Below are 19,026 nucleotides of genomic sequence, written 5' to 3' on the forward strand. Positions count from 1 at the left end.
ACAGCGATCATAGACTGTCACAGCAACATTCCCTTTGATCTGTTAGTGTTAAACAAACTAACTTCTCTGGATGGAAACTGGAGCACGGAGCATCATGCTTAATTGGATGAAGGACTGTTATAAGGCTGTACGTTTTACTTCCTATCTCTGCCACACACACTTCACCTCCTTTTCCTCCTCATTTTAAATGGCTACAAATACTGCTAAACAAGCTTAAAAAAAATCATTGAGTTTTCCAGCTAACTGGAAGAGAAAATTCCTTGTACTGAGTGCTGCATTTCTGCTGAATGCTTACTTCAATTTGACAAATTAAAAACATTATATGAAACCTTCCAATCAGTAATATGTGTAGTAATTATTCAGTCACGCCTGTATTTTCTAATCTCAAAAACAGACAGGGTGTTTTGAGCTATAATTGTTTGCAGGCTTATGCAAGGTGTTTTATTTCAGTAATCAAGACCCACAGATAATAAGATGGACTCTTTTGGGGAAATTAAGAACAAACTATCACAAAAACATAGTGGTCACTCTAAATATAGGTCTACTCGTGGTACAAAGGGTAATATTTTATTTATCACACTTCTATCAATTCAGATAAAGTAAGAACTGACCCTTTGTCCCAAATGCAAAATGAATCCTAACTAACCCTTTTTTGAAATTCAAAAGAAAGTGGATAACAGCTCTTCCCCATAACAATTATTCTCATTTCATATTTCACACTGCCTAGTTCATTCTGGGACTGGAAGTGCCACAATAAGAAAGGTTGATGCTGTGATACTTCCAGCTTTACTAGAAGAAGGATGGATTAGAAGCTTCATGAAGGAGTTATATGATTTCCAGCCCAACTTTGCAGACTAAAGTGGTCCAAAAGAGATTCAGCTAAGTATTTAGGGGCAGATTTTCCAAAGTACACATTGAAATTAGTTACCCAACTCCCATTACTTTAAATGGGTGCCTAACTGCCCTTTCATGGCTTTGGGGGGAAAATTGGGAACTTATACAAAGTGAATGTTTTGATCATTTTCTATAGATACCTATTACATCAGTCACAAAAGCTTCCTCAGATTATTTCTGACAGTGACATGAAATATTGGAGGGTCTCCAGCTGTTGTAGATTTTCTCAGACTACATGCAAGAAGCTGACCATTGACCACATACAGTGCAGTAGGCAGGATGTCTCAGGAAACCTTGGTTCAGTTCCTACCACTATCAGCTCTCTTTTTCCAGCTCCTGTCACAACAACAAGGCAAGAATTTGGGCAACTGTGCTTTGTTTTCTTATTAAAAATGAATGGGCAAAACTTTAAGTTCCTCTTCAGTTTTTAATTTAGTCATCGCTTGTCTTCAATTAATTTTCCCTCAGTTGAGTCAAAATATAAACCAAAGGGGAGTTGGAACCCAGTAATTGGGGTGCTTTCTACAAAGTGAACTTCTAAGCACATTAGCAACATAGGACAAAGAAAAAGCCAACTAGATCATCAGTTCGGAAATCTCTGCCAGGGCAATATAGAGTCGCCCCCTTCCCAATGGAGGATGTACAAATGCCTAATAAAGATGAGCAAAGAAGGTGGTGTTCAAACCCAGATCAGGCTGGGGCGGGTATTTGGATTTCCTGACTGAGGCTAAAGCAGGGCTAAATTTGGGTTCATGTTTGGCAGCATTAAATGTAATGAGCTGTACTCGCAAGATTTTGGCCTAAAATGGCACAACTCCTCAGAGCAGCTCATCTTGTGGGATACTTCTGCTTTTCCAGAAACTAGATTTCTGAGATCAAGGAAACTGTTTGTTTGTGGTTTTGGATCTGGCCCAGTGCTAAAAACATTAAGAATGGGTTTGGATCCTTGGTTCTGAAACACACTATCCCTGCAACTTATATTTGGGGAAGGAGTTAGATTTGACATTGTGCTTTGGGCCCATTGCTAGTGCCTATGAAACAGTGTATGGTCATGTGGAGTATATAATTCAGTTACATTTTCAGCACTGCTTTGTTGAATCAATTCCCTTCCTTAAGTCATAACACTATTCTGTTCCCTATTTTTATTTGCAGCTGTCCATAAAACCATTCAAGTTATATTCAGTTCTGGAATTAGTTTATAATAGTAAGGAACAGACTTCTATCTTTTTTGTGTTGATATGATTTAAGGAATGGAAATTACCCCAACAAGGGAGTGCTGGGAATAGCTATAAAAGTAACTTGATAATAGAGTCTTGTGATGTAGTTCCTACTTTGCAAATCTAACTTCCATCCGTCCCCTTCCCACTATAAGTCCTTCGACGTTAGAACTCACAATGGCAGCAGAGGATAGAATTTCTGTTTTTCCAGTTGTCTTTTTAAATAACTGGTTCATTTAATTCACACATTGGCAAAAACATCCTTTAAGCAGGTATTACAGTTAAAAAAACAATCTGTCAATCATCACACAAGGCACAGGTGTTTTGCATTTTGGTCATTGGTAACACATTCATCCACCAACTTATGTGGCCCTCACTACCATATGGTTCCAGGTTGGGGAGAAATGGTTGGTGGTGAGGGACATCTACACCCAAAAATTCTCCATAAAAAAGGAGGGAGAAAAGTTGGCAAATGTGCATTAAAATATTTATCTTAATGTTACCTTATGTTAAATTAGCATATTGTAATGAACTGGATAATGTGAACATGTATCACTGCACTCTATAGAATGGAGTCAGAGTTACCCACTTGTGTGCCAGAGGCCTTATGAAATTTCTCCTTAGTTCATTTTATAAATCAATATAATTAATAAATTAATCATTATAAGGCCAGAGGGGACCACTGTGATCGTATAGTCTGACCTCCTGCATAACACTGGCCATAGAATTTCCTTGAATTAATTCATGTTTGAACTACAGCATATCCTTTAGAAAAACATCCATTCTTGATTTAAAAATTGTCAGTGATGGAGAATCCACCACAACCCCTGGTAAATGGCTCACAGTTTAAAATTTGTACCTTATTTCTAGACAGAATTTGTCTTACTTCAACTTCTAACCATTGGATATTGTTATACCTTTGGTCTGCTAGATTGAAGAGCCCATTATCAATTTTTTGTTCCCCATGTAGCTACTTAAAGCATAATCAAGTCACCCCTTAACCTTCTCTTTGATAAGCTAAATAGACTGAGCTCCTTGAGTCTTTCACTCTAAGCAATGGTGCTGGAATAATTTTTATAGTGAGAGTGCTGAAGGCGGAAACCATGTATTTGGATTGATATTATGACTTTGAGCCAGGGGGTATGGCAGCACCCCTAGTTCCAGCATCTATGCTTATAGGGCATGTTTTCCAACCCTTCAGACATTCCCATGGCTCTTCTCTGACCCCTCTCTGATCTAGCAACATCCTTCTTGAATTGTAGACATCAGAACTTGACATGGTTTTCTAGCAGTCATAGATTCATAGATTATAGGACTGGAAGGGACCTCGAGAGGTCATCGAGTCCAGTCCCCTGCCCGCATGGCAGGACCAAATACTGTCTAGACCATCCCTGATAGACATTTATCTAACCTACTCTTAAATATCTCCAGAGACGGAGATCCACAGTCGTTGCACCTGTGCCAAATACAGAGGTAATATAACCTTCCTGCTCCTGACCCTGAGACCAAGTACAAGCTTTGGAGACCAGCATGTCTGAACTGGAGGAGCTAAGGGAGATGGAGAGGTACATACGTGAGACTTTCTGGGACACAGTACAACAGTCTGACAGGTTATGTGCTGTTGAGGAGGATGAAAGTCTCAGGAAAGGAGAACATCGAACTGGAGCAGAGGGAAATGATTCCATAGTTGGGACCCTCCTTCCAGATGATGTTGTGGTATCCTCTCGCACTGAGGATATCCCTCTGTGGGGAGGGAACGCCAGTTATTAGGAAGAGACAGGTATTAGTAATGGGTGATTCGATCATTAGTAACATAGATAGCTGGGTTTGTGATGACCAGGAAACCTGCATGGTGACTTGCCTGCAGGGCCGGCTCCAACTTTTTTGCCGCCCCAAGCAGTGAAGCAGAGGGGAAAAAAAAAAAAAGATAAAGCCCCGATCGGCAGCACTTCGGCGGCAGCTCAGCCAGCGCCGCTTCATTTTTCGGCGGCAATTCGGCAGCGGGTCCTTCGCTCCGAGAGGGACTGAGGGACCCGCAGCCTAATTGCCGCCAAAGACCCAGACGTGCCGCCCCTTTCCATTGGCCGCCCCAAGCACCTGCTTCTTTCGCTGGTGCCTGGAGCCAGCCCTGCTTGCCTGCCTGCTGTGAAGGTGGCATATCTCTCGAGACATCTAGAAAGACTTATGTGTAGTTCTGGGGAGGAGCCAGTGGTCATGGTACATGTAGGTACCAATGACATAGGGAAGGATAGGCGAGCGGTCCTGGAGGCCAAATTTAGGCTGCTAGGCAAGAGATCGATGTTCAGGACCTCCATGGTAGCATTCTCTGAAATGCTTCTAGTTCCCCACGCAGAGCCAGTTAGACAGGCAAAACTTCAGGGTCTCAATGCGTGGATGAGATGATGGTGTAGTGAGGAGGGGTTTAGATTTCTTAGAAACTGGGGAAACTGTTGGGAAAGGGGGAGCCTATACAGGAAGGATGGGCTCCACCTAAATCAAAATGGAACCAGATTGAGGACATTTAAAATTAAAAAGGTCATAGAGCAGTTTTAAACTAAGAGCTGGGGGAAAGCCAACAGGTGCGAAGGTGCACATGGTTTGGACAGAGACATCCCTTAGGGGAGGATCTACTAAGGGAGATTCTCTCTCTCCTAGTAAAGAGGAGAGGATGGAAGATGATAAAATACAGGTAGGATATGATGAGAAACAGTCAAATGACAAAGTTCCATTCAGTTACATCATGTAATGGCAGACAGATAAAAAGTGACAAGTTCTTAAAGTGCTTATATACAAATTCTAGAAGTGTAAATAATAAGATGGGTGAACTAGAGTGCCTAGTATTAAATGAGGATATTGATATCATAGGCATCACAGAAACTTGGTGGAATGAAGATAATCAATGGGACACAGTAATACCAGGGTACAAAATATATCGGAAGGACAGAACAGGTCATTCTGGTGGGTGGGTGGGTGGCACTATATGTGAAAGAAAGCATAGAATCAAATTAAGTAAAAATCTTAAATGAACCAAACTGCACCATAGAATCTCTATGGATAGTAATTCTATACTTGAATAATAAGAATATAGAAATAGGGATATACTACCAACCATCTGACCAGGATTGTGATAGTGACTGTGAAATGCTCAGAGAGAGATTAGAGAGGCTATAAAAATAAAAAAAACTCAGTAATGGGGGATTTCAGCTATTCCCATATTGACTGGGCACATGTCACCTCAGGATGGGATGCAGAGATAGTTTCTTGACAACTTAAATGACTGCTTCTTGGAGCAGCTAGTTCTGGAACCCACAAGAGAAGAGGCAATTTTTGATTTAGTCCTAAGTGGAGCACAGGATGTGGTCCAAGAGGTGAATATAGCTGGACCGCTTAAATGTAACATCCCTGTGGCGGGGAAAATACCATAGCAGCCCAACATGGTAGCATTTAATTTCAGAAAGGGAAACTACACAAAAAATAGGAAATTAGTTAAACAGAAATTAAAAGGTAGAGTGCCAAAAGTGAAATCCCTGCAAGCTGCATGGAACCTTTTTAAAGACACCATAATAGAGGCTCAACTTAAATGTATACCCCAAATTAAAAAACATAGTAAGAAAACCAAAAAATGCCACCGTGGCTAAACAACAAAGTAAAAGAACCAGTGAGAGGCAAAAAGGCATTCCTTAAAAAGTGGAAGTTAAAGTCTAGTGAGGAAAATAGAAGGGAGCATAAATGCTGGCAAGTGACATATAAAAATATAATTAGGAAGGCCAAAAAAGAATTTGAAGAACAGCTAGCCAAAGATTACTTTTTGAATCTTAAAAAAAAATTAGCTTACATGAGAAGCAGGAAGCCTGCTAAACAACCAGTGGGGCCACTGGACGGTCGAGATGCTAAAGGAGCACGCAAGGACAACAAGGCCATTGCAGAGAAATTAAATGAATTCTTTGCTTTGGTCTTGATGGCTGAGGTTGTGAGGGAGATTCCCAAACCTGAGCCATTCTTTTTAGGTGATAAATCTGAGGAACTGTTCCAGATTGAAGTGTCATTAGAGGAGGTTTTGGAACAAATTGATAAAGTAAACAGCTATAAGTCACGAGTAGCAGAAGGTATTCACCCTAGAGTTCTGAAGGAATTCAAATGTGAAATTGCAGAACTACTAACTGGTTTGTAACCTGTCATTTAAATCAGCTTCTGTACCAAATGACTGGAGGATAACTAATGTGATGCCAATTTTTAAAAAGGGCTCCAGAAGTGATCCTGGTAATTATAGACCAGTAAGCCTGACTTCAGTACCAGGCAAATTGGTTGAAACTATAGTAAAGAACAGAATTTTCAGGCACATAGATGAATATAATTTGTTGGGGAAGACTCAACATGGTTTTTGTAAAGGGAAATCATGCTTCACCAATCTACTAGAATTCTTTGAGGGAGTTAACAAGCATGTGGACAAGGGTGATCCAGTGGATATAGTGTACTTAGAGTTTCAGAAAACCTTTGACAAGGCCCCTCACCAAAGGCTCTTATGCAGAGTAAGCTGCCACAGGATAAGAGGGAAGGTGCTCTCATGGAATGGGAGCTGGTTCAAAGATAGGAAACAAAGGGTAGGACTAAATGGTCAGTTTTCAGAATGGAGAGAGGTAATAGTGGTGTCCCCCAAGGGTCTGTTCTGGGACCAGTCCTATTCAACATATTCATAAATGATCTGGAAAAGGAGGTAAACAGTGAGGTGGCAAAATTTGCAGATGATACAAAATTACTAAAGATAGTTAAGACCGAGGCAGACTGCAAAGAGCCACAAAAGGATCTCTCAAAACTGGGTGACTGCACAGCAAAATAGCAGATGAAATTCAATGTTGATAAATGCAAAGTAATGCCCATTGTAAAACATAATCCCAACTATACATATAAAATGATAGGATCTAAATTAGCTGTTACCACTCAAGAAAGAGATCTTGGCGTCGTGAAAAGTTCTCTGAAAACATCCACTTAATATGCAGCGGTAGTCAAAAAAGCTAACAAAATGTTGGGAATCATTAAGAAAGGGATAGATAATAGAACAGAAAAAATCACATTGCTTCTATATAAATCCATGGTACATCCACATCTTGAATACTGGGTGCAAATGTGGTCGCCCCATCTGAAAAAAGCTATATTGGAATTGGAAAAGGTTCAGAAAAGGGTAACAGAAATGATTAGGGGTATGGAACAGTTTCCATATGAGGAGAGATTAATAAGATTGGGACTTTTCACCTTTGAAAAGAGATGACTAAGGGAAGGATATGATAGCGGTCTATAAAATCATGACTGGTGTGTAGAAAGTAAATAAGGAAGTGTTATTTACTCCTTTTCATAATACAAAAACTAGGGGTCACCAAATGAAATTAATAGGCAGCAGGTTTAAAACAAACAAAAGGAAGTATTTTTTCACACAACACACAGTCAACCTGTGGAATTCCTTGCCAGAGAATGTTGTGAAGGCCAAGACTATAACAGGGTTCAAAAAAGAACTAGCTAAAATCATGGAAGATAGGTCCATCAATGGCTATTAGGATGGGCAGGGATGATGTCCCTAGCCTCTGTTTGCCAGAAGCTGGGAATGGGCAACAGGGGATGGATCACCTGATGATTACCTGTTCTGTTCATTCCCTCTGCGGCACCTGGCATTGACTATTGTCAGAAGACAGGATATTGGGCTAGATGGACCTTTGGTCTGACTTAGTATGGCCATTCTTATGTTTTTATATCCTGTTTTATGCACCCCAGGCTTGCATTAGCCCTTTTGGCCATAGTGCTGCACTGGAAGTTCAGCTGATTATCTGCTGAATACCCCAAGTCTATTTCAGCCATTGATTCCCAGGATAGAGTCCCCCCCATTCTATAAGTTTGGACTACATTCTTTGTTCCTAGATGTATAACTTTATGTTTGGCCACATTAATGCACATACAATAAGTGCCTATGTTTCTGATGCTGGACGATCTGAGTTCAATCCCTGCATCTTTTGTGGCATTCTGAGTGGCAGTGGGCTGAAGCATAGTAACATCTATGAAGTCTGTAGTGTCTCTGCATTTGTTACAACATTTGAAGTATTTAAGGGAATGGGCTGCAGTCACAAAATTTGGATCTGAATCCAGACTTCAAGCAGTCCAACATTTGAGAATGTTTAGATCTGAAATTTTGCTTCATTCAAATGTAGAGAAAGGCACCAACCAGGAACTCTGTATTTGAATCACATTAAGATTCTGTCCTCACCTGCCCTTCCTCACCATAATTCAGGATGTTCACATATGGGGTTTGCTTTGGACCAAGCTCTATATTAACAAACAAAAAGACATGCTGAGAGCTAGTTTACTTAGCCTATAATTTATTTTTTTAAATCCTTATTCTTAATACTAAAACATTGCTATCTTTACTTTTTAAATACCTATTTTATAACCACACCAAGACTGTGCAGTGATGCTGATCAATGCACGTACCACTTAGCTTTACCCTGTGGCTTGTTATCCAAGATGAGCATTAGTCAGCACTGGCACATGGTTTATCATATCTTATTGCTTATACAGAGATTCATTTCAAAGAATAAAACAAAGCCATAACAATAGCTTTAAAAATGTAGTATTTTGGCCTATAGATTGTAAAAATTTCCAGATAGATTAACAACATGGTTAACAGTGAATACACTTTTAAAATAGCTATAGAGCTCTAAAAAATCTTGTTCACTGAAATGCATTCCCACCCCCATCCTCACTAACTGGGCTGGAAGCCTTAGAATGCTTCTTTAACTCTCGTCCCCTAACGCCCCTACTCTACTTGCGCTACATTGATGAAATCTTCATCATCTGGACCCATGGAAAAGAAACCCTTGAGGAATTGCACCATGATTTCAACAATTTCCATCCCACCATCAACCTCAGCCTGGACCAATCCACACAAGTGGTCCATTTCCTGGACACTACTGTGCTAATTACCGATGGTCACATAAACACCACCCTATACCGGAAACCTACTGACTGCTATACTTACCTACATGCCTTCAGCTTCCATCCATGACACACCACATGATCCATTGTCTACAGCCAAGCTCTAAGATACAACCGCATTTGCTCCAGTCCCTCAGACAAACACCTACAGAATCTCTATCAAGCATTCTTAAAACTACAATACCCACCTGCTGAAGTGAAAAAAACAGATTGACAGAGCCAGAAGAGTACCCAGAAGTCACTTACTACAGGACAGGCCCAACAAAGAAAATAACAGAACGCCACTAGCCGTCACCTTCAGCCCCCAACTAAAACCTCTCCAGTGCATCATCAAAGATCTACAACCTATCCTGAAACAAGATCGCTCACTCTCACAGATCTTGGGAGACAGACCAGTCCTCACTTACAGACAGCCCCCCCAACCTGAAGCAAATACTCACCAGCAACCACACACCACACAACAAAAACACTAACTCAGGAACCTATCCTTGCAACAAAGCCCGATGCCAACTCTGTCCACATATCTATTCAAGTGACACCATCATAGGACCTAATCACATCAGCCACGCCATCAGGGGCTCATTCACCTGCACATATACCAATGTGCCAACAATGCCCCTCTGTCATGTACATTGGCCAAACCGGACAGTCTCTATGCAAAAGAATAAATGGACACAAATCTGACATCAGGAATCATAACATTCAAAAACCAGAGGAGAACACTTCAGCCCCTCTGGTCACTCAGTAACAGTCTTAAAGGTGGCAATTTTGCAACAGAAAAGCTTCAAAAACAGACTCCAACGAGAAACTGCTGAACCAGAATTAATTTGCAAACTAGATAACATTAACTTGGGCTTGAATAGAGACTGGGAGTGGTGGGGTCATTACACAAATTGAATCTATTTCCCCATGTTAAGTATCCTCACACCTTCCTGTCAACTGTCTGTAATGGGCCATCTTGATTATCATTACAAACGTTTTTTTTCTCTTGCTGATAATAGCTCATCTTAATTAATTAGCCTCTTAGAGTTGGTATGGCAACTTCCACTTTTTCATGTTCTCTGTATGTATTTATATCTTCTTACTATATGTTCCATTCTATGCATCTGATGAATTGGGCTGTAGCCCATGAAAGCTTATGCTCTAATAAATTTGTTAGTCTCTAAGGTGCCACAAGTACTCCTGTTCTTTTTGTGGATACAGACTAACATGGCTGCTACTCTGAAACCTGTGCTGGAAGCAGACATGCCAAACCCATGAAAAAAATGCAGAAATTGGCCTTGTTTTGGCTTAATTGGCTTGTGAGTTGCTTGTTGGCTAGTTTTTGGCTTGTAGCTTTTTTGGCTTGTAGCTTGTTGCAGCTTGTTCCTGCTTTTTTTTGATCGGCTCCCAGCAAAGGGGGACAAGTGGAGGAGGAGGGGGAAGAGGGTCAGGGATGCACAGCGAGCCCACCACAGTCCCAGGCTGCACGCTGGAGGGATCTAGTCACATAGAGTGTTGGGGTTCTTAGGGATTGGCTTGTTTTGGCCTTGTTTTGAAATCGGATTAGCTTGATTTTTGGCTTATTGTGAAAGTCGAGGTGCTTATTTATCGCATGAAAGTTGGCAACAGTGGTTGGAAAGTACTTAAATAGTTAATGTTGGAGGTCTCATTAGACCCTGAGGTAGTACTGACTATCATTAATAATGCCTGGTTTGGAACCATACTTGCCCCTCTATGCTCCTTACTACTGCCCCTACCACTACAAAACACAAAGTGGAGCCTGCCAATATATCCCATCTAACTGAAGTCTATTCCCCACCGAAGCGTGCCGTTATCCCTATTAAAATGGCCCTTTCATTATACCCCACTAAAATGTACTCTTCCACTGAAATGTTCTTCATGCCAAAGTTGTTCACATCAAAATTTGCCCCCACAATTAAATGTACCTCACTATTGTTTCCCTACCCGCCAAAATAATCACCACACACTAAAATAGCTTTAAAGTTGAAGTGTCTTTCCCAGACTCTGAAATCTCACACTGCACCAAAATACCTCCCCTAAAAGAAAATCAATCAATGAATCTCTCTCTCGGTAAGAATCCCATCTCAGACATGTAGATTATGGCTTTTTAAAATAACACTCTTGTTTAAGGAATTGAAGATTTATTGACACAATCCAGACATTAATTAGCTGTTAATTTCTAATTCTGTTTTATTTTTCACTATCCAAGTTATCATTGTAAATTATATACAAATATTTGTGTGAGGGCCGGAGGCAATCAAGAGTTACAGTATCTGTTGTGTGAGACTGCCATGCGGGCAGCTCCATGGAAGTACAGACTACCTCTGCTCTTTTTGCTGACCAAATAAATCAGTAGGGTTCTGTATTGTACTGGGTTTCTGCTGGGCTGCTTCTCAGCTACAGAATCTTGGTCATCAGAGCTGGATTTACACCTTGCGCACCCCTCGCACAACATCTTCAGCCCCCCTCCTCCCCCGCCTACAGCTGACCTTCGTATTGCACACAGTTTTAGAGAGGTAAGGCGCTCCTAGAACGCTGGCGCCCCTACGCACATGCCGACTGTGCCTAATTGGAAATCTGGCCTTGTTGCTCACCAGGAATCAAGTTCACCCCTGTAGTCTCTGTACTGAGTACAATGGAGTCATACCAGGGGTGAATTTGGCCATGGGTCGTCCGTGATAAAATATAACGAAGATGAGGACACCATTCTACGAGCCCTCTTCTAATAAGGTGAAATTCACCCCATTGCAGAGCACAAGTATAAGGTCTTTACACCACTTAAGTCTGTTCACCCTTTGCATTGGAGCAGATTTCACCCCCATGAGGAAGCATACTGGTTTATTTAGTAAGGGAGACTGCATTGCCACATCTCTGAGTCTGCCAGTGTGTGAAAAAACTTCACACAGAGAAAATATTAAAGAAAAAAAGGCAGGGAGGAGAGACACCACTTACCTAATCCCCTCTAAACTAATCCCAGCTCCAGTTGATTTTCACGATAGCTGTGATGGAGTGTGCATGCAGGGATGACTCAGAGAGCTAGTGATTTGTCACTTCAGACAAACAAAGGCTGTAAACAAAAGTATGTTTAAAACAGAATTAAAAGGGTCACTCTCTAATTTGTATGCTGAGTTCCCCATTTATACTCTGCTATTTGGGGTGTTCATCATGTACTCCACACAGTTACAGCAGTTCATTTTAAAAAAAATTGCTCTATGTATCATTTTCAAAGATTTGGGAATATTTGTCCCCTACTTTAGGCCAAACAGAATTCATCTTTTGAGAGGAAGACCTGTTTTATGGCAGGGTGGGAAATATACAAAATTCCAAATGAAACTGAAGAAATGCACTATGGACAGTTTGCAGATTAGTAGAGGGCTATGGAGCCTCTCTCTGCTAGGTCACCGGCTCAAATGCAGCCCAGCAAAATAGTGACAAAAAGCTGTTACCATCTCTGATGGGTGTTCAGAGATTAATTTGGGGGTTTCAGTCCAATTCAGTGGACAACTGGGAATTGGACTGCAACTGCAGAAAATCATCCTTGTGATAGGCACTAATTGGTAACTTTGGGCTCCATTCATCCCCGTGAGGGAATACACTATGCAGGGGACAAGAAACGGCAAGTTTTCTGCAAATTCCTCTGACAAGGTGAGGGAATGGGAGCTGTTCTCCAACAAGAAGGAGCAAGGCGTACAGCCAGACACGCAGTGGGCTCTCCCCAAGAGCAACAGAGATCTCAGCGATCCACTGGATGCCAGAGCAATCTGTGCCTCTTCATTACTCCCAGGGACTCTTGCTCTATCTCCCAGTTCTTTGGAAACATGATTCCAGTGGAGCCACACACTCAAAGATGCTCTTCCCTCCTACAACCACTGGAATCTCTTTTAAAGCAGGGGTTCCACTGCCTGGGGGAAGCAAAGTACACCTCTACCCCTATATAACGCTGTCCTTGGGAGCCAAAAAATCTTACCACATTATAGGTGAAACGGCGTTGTATCGAACTTGCTTTGATCTGCCGGAGTGCACAGACCCCCCCCCCCCCCCCCCGGAGCACTGCTTTACCACATTATATCCGAATTCGTGTTATATCTGGTTGCGTTATATCGGGGTAGAGGTGTATTTGCAGTTAATACAGCCTAACCTTGGATCTCAAATCATGGTGCCCAAATCTACATTCAGCTCAGAACTTTAGTAACTTACTGTACAGGCTGTATTATCTTCTGCTGTTTTCCTAGTGGATTTGGGTGGGGAGACTCTGCAGGAGTCTACCCCACTACTTCTCCCATCCCTTCCAACTCCACAAATCCTGTCTGTTGAGCTCTAAAATGCAATACACCCGCTTTCCCAGGCCAAGACTGTATGATCTTGTAGGAGACCTTTTATGGGTAGGCTTGGTAGAGTGGCCTAGGGCTAAATGGATTATTGAGTATGCACTCTCCTCTTTCTCCTATAGAGGGTCCCTCCAGGATAGGGCTGTGGCAGATTGCTGGGGCATGGGGTGAGCTTGTGTACCTGCTGCCTCTGCTGTACCTGATCTAGGACTATAGAGAAGGTTTCAGTCTCTAGCACTAGATACACACACACACACACACACACACACACAAAATCTGAATACAGATTATTTTTAAAAGAACTAAAAAATTCTTGAATTGACTGTGTTTCACTTTTAGCATCAATTTGAACCTGAAGACTACAGTGCTGGGAAAAGACTGGAATTATAATTAGCAAGAACATATGCCACTAGTACTGACATTGTGCATTAAATGAGCTTTCTAACCCATGTCTGCCTGTATTAAATAAATAGGCTCAGGCCCCACTGCCACATTCCTCATTTTTTTTTTAGTGTGAAATCAAATAGATTAAGACTTATAAATAAGACTCCAGAGAAAGGAATGATCAGTTTTGTTAGCAGAAATTAGTTCAGGAGTGAAGAGCTGCTGCCATTCTGTTTGCTGGTTAAGGAGGCCTGTTTGATTTAATCTGTTCAGGGAAAAATCATTTTCCTGAGACAAAAGCCTAATATTACTTTAGGATTTTAAAAAAAGAGACCACTGTGTCTTTTCTGTTACATTTTGGATCTATAGCTAATGTTCAATTCAAGAGAGGGAAGGGGAACTGTGTGATTAAATCAAATGTTTGCGGAGACTAAGAGGAAAATATGTACCACGTACAGGAGCAGAATTACTGAGTTTGCTTCTAAATGGAGGAATCTTGTTAGTCGAAACGGAGAATTCTTAAGGGATGATCATGACTTTGGGAAACTGCATCTATTGCGTGAAACAACAAACTGAAGCTTCTCAGACTCTCCTGAGGCAACAGTGATCTCCGGTTTAATGCTTTGCCAAGTTGGAATTTGAACAGATTCAGTGACAGTCTAATGCACATCTCTCTGCATTTATCCTTCTCACCTTGACAAAGGGGTAAATTTACCATCTCCAGGATGTCTAACAATCAGGGTGTTATCATATCTACAATGATCTCTTATGTCCCTTCTACAGTTTAACACAACTCCAAAGTCAGTGGACCCAGATAAAACTTGGCAGTTCCCTGATCCAATTAACCATCTGCACTGCCAGACTGAACTGTATTTTAAACATGCTTAGATATTTCCATGTTGTTACTGGGTCACCCACAATGACCCAGTATAATAATGTAGCCTTTTAGCTTCAGAAAAGGTGGGGAACTTAAACATGCTCAGCAATTGTGTTCAGTTCAGCTAAACATTCAAAAGTTCATAAGCCAGATCCTCAGCTGATGTAAATTAACATTCATCTCAATGAAGCTCCACCAATTTACACCAATGGAGGATCTTGTCCCATTGCTTTTCCAAACGGAGTCTCTTGGAGCTGAAAAATTGGACTGGATATTTTATAACAATGTCCCATTAGATTTCCAGTCTTATGACTTCCAGCTTCTGACCAGAAGCTTTGGTGCTTTTGCTTCCGGGCCCAGACAGGTTCTAGAGCAACAAACAAAACCCAGACAAATAACTTGACCTGAGCCCAAAATCTGCAGTGATTTTGTATCTCAAAATAGCTTCAATGTTTATGTTGTGTTGGATTTTTTTGGCCAAGGTTTGGAAGCTTCTTATTTTTCTCTCATTTGATTTACCCATCTCTTAGTCTCAGGTATCAGAGTGATCAACAGACTGGCCTGCTGGGCAGTAGCATATCAGTTGTTTTGCAATGGGGATGGGTGATTAGGGCCTTGGGTGTAGCTTGATATGCAAATTACTATGCACATTTAGCATACATATATCATTATAAACAAGATGTCCTCACAGCACTCACCAAGGGCCAGAACTGTGCAGGTTGAGTTTTCCCATCTGGGGATGCTAGGACCTATGCAGCACCCCCACTTCCCCAGCCATGTGGTCTTGAGGAAAGAAACCACAGGGAGGAGTCAGCCATAGATCAAGGCAGCTACAGAAGCAGTTAAAGCAGAAAATGATCAGATACTGATGACATCATCAGTCTGCTTTCTGCACTTCTCATTCGTAATATTCTTTTCCCTCTGCTGAATGACAGTTCACTCCAACTATGCCTCCAGTCTTCACCTCTTCCCTTCCTTTGTTTTACTCTCTAGCTAATCCCCAGCCTAACAAACCCCACCTAAAGTCTTTAAATAACAAAAACAAAGTTGCACCAACATGAGGTTTCCAAACTATCACTCTTCCCTCTACTTGGGCATTATATCCCTTTCTCTTACACTTTGTCTTGTCTATTTAAACTGTGAACTCTTCTCAGCAGAGACAGTCTCTCATGCGCTGTCCACACAGGGACACTTTGGCAATGTCTATACTGCAATTGAGCTAGCTAGCTTGCTAATAATAGCAGTGTAGTCATGGCAGCATGGGGTGCACGACAGGCTATCTGCCCAAGCACAGTCCCATCTGGGACCCTAAGTAGCCACTCAAGTGACTAGCCTGTGCTGCAGCAGGCTATTTGTGGAGATGTAGCTTGATCAAAATATAGACGCAGTTATCCAGAAAAACTTTTTTGCTGGTATAGCTTAGGCCTGGTCTACACTTAAAACTTTTGCTGGCAAAGCTATATTGCCCAGAGATGTGATTTTTATTGACATAGCTATGCCACCAAAAAAGCCCTTGCATACTAGCAGAAGAGTCCTTTTGCCAGCTGAGCTTATTTTGTTTAGCAAATTGATTATAAGCTATATTGGCAAGAGTTCTTTTGCAACTATAAGCTGTCTCTGCACTCAGAGAGTTGCTACTATAGTTATACTGGCATATTTTTACCAACAAATCTCTTCTAGTATAAAGAAGGCATTGGTTCACCAGAGAGGGGCAGAGGGGAGGAAGAGTTAGAATAACCTCTACAGAAAAAGCACAGGTATGCTGATATAAACTGCAGTACAGTGTAGTGTACTGTTCTAGTTTTAAGGGCAATGCCTTCCAGGTTAGACCTGGCCTTAGTTAAAGCACATTAAAACCCTGGGTAGACACTTTTCATTCTGAAGTAAACTAGCCTTAACTCACTTTAGTTTAATTAATTAAGCTAAAGCAAACTAAATCCACTTTACTTCTGAAGTAGAGCATCTACACAGGGGTTTAACATGCTTTAAATTCACACCTTCAGTTTATTCAGCTTAATCTTCCTGAGTATCCCCCTGCAGGCACACTGGAGGCCCATTGTAGGTTGGCTCTGAGACAACTAACATCATAAACAGCAGAGGACAGCAGAGTTCTGGGCTCTTGAGGATGCTGGACTAATTAGAAATCCATACTCATTTACCTCCTTCCCCATCAGGCAGACACTGCATGGACAATAGACTCAGGATGCATACTCAACAAGACTTGAATCTCATAGTGGAAAACAAGAATACTCACTACACAGGTTTTATTAACTATTCTGTTGATTGGGCTGTTGTGTCAGGTAATTTCTCTGGGAGTTCTCTTGCCTGGAGCTGTTATACCAGGGAATGTATGTGTTTGTGGTCGAGAGAAGGGAAACATGGTTGAGTGCCTGCAATCCAACTGAAGTTTCATTTAGTTATGTTTCACTCTAGTCACTTAATTATTGTAACCTGAGGCCTTCTCTAATAAATGTGTTTTTGTAACCTACAGCCTCTGAGGTATCAGTCTACCAATATTTATTATGACTGAATAGCTACTTGGGAACACTGTGACCTTTCTATAGCTTTCACTTCAAGAAGGGCATACTAAGAATGCACTCTCATCTTCGCAAAGTGTGAGAAAGATGAGACGCTTTGTTGACAGTCCACAGTCAATTCAAAAAAACATTAACAAGCTGAAACAATCTCAATCTGAAATGTTCACACAGCAGTGGGCATCAAATGTGTGCGGTGCATGACAGCTATCAATAAAGGACACAATACCATCTAAAGATTAACTATTAAAGCAATTCAGAAAGGCTTGTCCATCATGATCCATCATTTGTTTCTTCTTCGAAAAATTGGAAAAGTACTGAAGCAATAGTTCGCAAATAAAGCCAGCTACCCCTCGGGGTGATTTCATTTCTGACTTCTACAAACACCATCATAGTCTGTATCATTTAGAAAGATATTTCAGTGCATGAACACAGGGTTTGTTTCTTGCTTTAGAACTCTAAAAACTGTAAATTGTCATTCAAGACAGATACCACTCTGCATGCTGTAATTGAAAAGCTTTCCATTGTCAAATAATCAAAAATGTACATAGATATTAAACTGCAAAAAACTGATTACTGTAACATTAAGGATGAGACAACAAACAACAAAAAAATCAGGAAATTTTAAGTGTTACTGATTCCACCACAATTAACTCAATCATATTGCAAACCCTGTATGCCAGATGATATTATCTATAATATGTTTACATTTAACAAGGTTAAATAGGAATAGAGAATTCCATGTATGTGTAACTTGGCCAAGTTAGTTTGCTATTGGCACCTTAACATACGGAATTTCCTGACTTGAGTGCTTGATTTCAAAACTTTTATGTTACAATAAATAAAAAAAATCTGGAGGTATTCCATTGCAGAGTTCACAAGCTCTTGTGACTTCAGTATCAAAGCTTTAGATTTTTCAGGCTGGAACGATCTGCCTTTTCAGGTGGATCTTAAGAGTTCCTTAAACTGGAGCAAGGTTGCTGTCCTGTTTTATTAAGTCTTGTGTTTATTCCACTGAACTGAGAGTCCGAAGAACTGGGTTAAATTCCTGGCCCTGTTCCAGACATCCATTTAACCTTGGGCAAGTCATGTAGGGCCTGATCCAAAGACTCCCATTGACTTCAAAAAGCAACAGAGGGTCCTGTGGCACCTTTGAGACTAACAGAAGTATTGGGAGCATAAGCTTTTGTGGGTAAGAGCCTCACTTCTTCAGATGCAAGATTCACTTGCATCTGAAGAAGTAAGGTTCTTACCCACGAAAGCTTATGCTCCCAATACTTCTGTTAGTCTCAAAGGTGCCACAGGACCCTCTGTTGCTTTTTGAAGTCAATGGGAGTCTTTGGATCAGGCCCTACATGACTTCCCCAAGGTTAAATGGATGTCTGGAACAGGGCCAGGAATTTAACCCAGTTCTTCGGACTCTCAGTTCAGTGGAATAAACACAAGACTTAATAAAACAGGACAGCAACCTTGCTCCAGTTTAAGGAACTCTTAAGATCCACCTGAAAAGGCAGATCGTTCCAGCCTGAAAAATCTAAAGCTTTGATACTGAAGTCACAAGAGCTTGNCTTGCATCTGAAGAAGTGAGGCTCTTACCCACAAAAGCTTATGCTCCCAATACATCTGTTAGTCTCAAAGGTGCCACAGGACCCTCTGTTGCTTTTTACAGATTCAGACTAACACGGCTACCCCTCTGATACTTGACACCATTGACTTCAGTGTGCAATGGCTCATTTTTAATAATTGATTATGGTAGTGCCCAAGGGCCAAGCAAGATTGGGCCCCATTGTTTCAGGCACTGCACAAACACA

Source organism: Trachemys scripta, chromosome 4 (assembly GCF_013100865.1).
Source record: "Trachemys scripta elegans isolate TJP31775 chromosome 4, CAS_Tse_1.0, whole genome shotgun sequence".
NCBI lineage: Eukaryota > Metazoa > Chordata > Testudines > Emydidae > Trachemys > Trachemys scripta.